Below are 2,831 nucleotides of genomic sequence, written 5' to 3'. Positions count from 1 at the left end.
AAAAATCTACAAAAATATCAAACAGCAGTCCATGAAAATCAAAGCTGAAGTTTGGCTATGTAAACACAGCGTTTTGCTAAAGGCTAGGTTTATATGGGGAAGCAGAGATTGATTTACGAAGCCCAACATCCCGGCCTTTATTGGGGATCGTAAATCTGTCAGAGCCGGCAGAACACACACAACCTTTTTTCAAATATATTCTGCGAAGGACATGGACTCCATAGGACAGCATCCAGTCAGCATGTAACATAACCTGACATTATACTATAGTTATTTTAGGTATGTTTCAATCAATACTGTATGCTTCTGAAAACAATTCTAAATCTATGTAAGCCAGTCTGAAATATGATAAAACATGAAGGTAGGCCTACATGGTGAACGGTATCAAGGTATTGGCGTTGCGATCATAATTATAAAGATGAATTATGGATGCTGTTAGTGTATGTACAGTAGCCTTTGTTTGTATTTACTGTGTCTGTCTATCTGTCTGTCTGTCGGCCTATCATTATTTGTGCTATTATCATTAGTAGTATAATTAAAGTAGTAGCTAGTAGTAGTAGTAGTAGTAGTAGGCTATAATCATAATAATAGTAGTAGGCTAAGTAATAAAGAGTAGTAAAGAGATTAGCTAGACGTACGCTATAGATAGGAGCAGTGCTATTATTCATTGCATTATCCATTATTATCATGCATTACTACCCTTGAAACCAAAACTTATTCGCTAAAATAGTAACATGGAACTTTACTTATATTTTCACATTCCGCATTTGGTGACGACATGATGAAACCGCATCATATTGAGCCACACATTCAGTAATAACCCATGGGTCCACAATGAAAAGGGAAAAGACTCCAAAGAGAACAACCACTATTCTAGGTAGCTTGTGCAAGTTAACATTTGTGCACAATGAATGTAAGCTGGGGCATCAGTGTTCACAAAACAACACCCTACACATATAATACAGTAAGACGTTATACTGTACAATGTATTAGTGGACAGTGGGTTAGAAGGGGGGGGGGGGTCGTTGCTGGCAGCAGTAACAATGGTGCTTTGCTTTACTTAATGTCTCCTTTTAAAAAAAGAACGCTTCCAGCTTTTGCACACAAAGTGCGCGTGCGTTAGCTATATATCTATGTGACTACATGGCACTGACCTCCGCTCCATGGCTGTCCACAATAATAATTCAGCAATGCGCGGAGGCTATTTGTTTCGCAATTAGCGGTGTGATCTGAAACAGGCACCACACCACCGCAGCTCTCCGGGCCAAGCGGCAGAGGCTTCCAACAAATCTTGGAGGGGTTTTAGGGCCAAGGAGGGAGGAAGCGGGGCTGGAGAGGGACTGAGGGAGCATGATACAATGCAAGGCGTTGGCATACCATATAGTAGTCGTATCTGGGGGAAGAGGGAGGGGGGGGGGTATAAAGCCCCATGACTTCCTGTGTAAAGCTGAAGCTGCTGAAATGTACAGTCTCACTCATAGCGAGGCCTATCAAGATGTGAGACACAACCCAAACGTCTCCTGTAGCAACCAGAGGCTTAGCCTATATATTTGTGATTCTGAGGGGAACGAGAAAGAAAAAAATACTCCATGCAGCTAGATAGCTCTGGTGAAGGGCACCGCTGTCTGTTTTCTTAAGGCCCTGTTTGGTTTACGTGGGTGTCTGAGACGAGATAGCACCGTGCCCCGAGGTTACAGTGACCTGGCCGCGGTGTTATGACTAACTCGCCCGGGGTCTTTGTTGGAAATGTAACATGGAGCGGTGTCCAGTCTGCGAGGGGTCAAGGGGTACCAAGGGTCAGTCTGTGACTGTCCCCTGGTTGAACTCGCGCTCGGCCAGGCCATTCTGTTGTCAATTCCACCCATCGATTTTTTTCTCTCTCTCTCTCTGCCTCTCCCTTCGATACCAGTACTTATATTTTTATATATATAGTCCTTAGACTTTTTATATATATCCACAGAGATTGATTTGAATGAGTCAACCAGCAGTGAATGCACTTCTGAGGCATTCGTGCTCATCTAAGCAAACGACTAAATGCAATTGCGTTGCAGAGTTGTGCTACAAGTCGTTTATTTCGAAGTAAATTATTTTTTTCCGGTATCCCCCATGAATCGTTCTTTTGGTTTGACCAATTGATCATCTAATTACTCATAGCCAGGCCTCTGTTGCATTTACGCACCTGTATACAAACGATAGGACTTAGCCTTCATATTCAAATTCAAATATAACTGCAGGTAACACTAAAAAAGTATATTCAATTAGAAAAATATAAATAGGCCAATTATAGGACAGTATTCTAATAATGTAAATATCCTCTAACCCTGAAAGAATGCAGTGTCAAGCTTTGAAGACAATGATTCTGTCCATTCCAAAAGGCCAACATGATGCATGGGTGTGCCTATTACAAAGCCTATACACCCATATCCATGTATATAATGTACTAGAAACATAGGCCTATTGAAATAAGCAACACATAGAGAGAGCGAGAGAGGAAGAGGGTGAGCGAGAGAGACATCTGACATGTTAATACCATTTCAGAGGCGATGCTTGGAGCCCAAGAGAAGTAAACAAGTTGCACAAATTCTCAGGAAAACGCAACTTCATTTCTACCCTCCACGCCGTTCGTGGATACACAACAGTAGGGATCCACACACTATATCAAAGCGACCATAAAACCTACCTAGCCTTCCCCCCCCGACCTCAACAAATGCGCGCCTGTTACCCGGCTGTGAAAGCAAGGGCTATAAAGCAATAAAACTCCAACCAAAGCATACCAACGAAACAAAAAGTCATTACCTTCGTCGCTGCCATCCTCCGTAATGCGAAGATTC

This window comes from Salvelinus alpinus, chromosome 1 (assembly GCF_045679555.1).
Source record: "Salvelinus alpinus chromosome 1, SLU_Salpinus.1, whole genome shotgun sequence".
Classification (NCBI taxonomy): domain Eukaryota; kingdom Metazoa; phylum Chordata; class Actinopteri; order Salmoniformes; family Salmonidae; genus Salvelinus; species Salvelinus alpinus.
The sequence above is the reverse complement of the archived record's forward strand: the minus strand, read 5'-3'. Positions refer to the sequence as shown.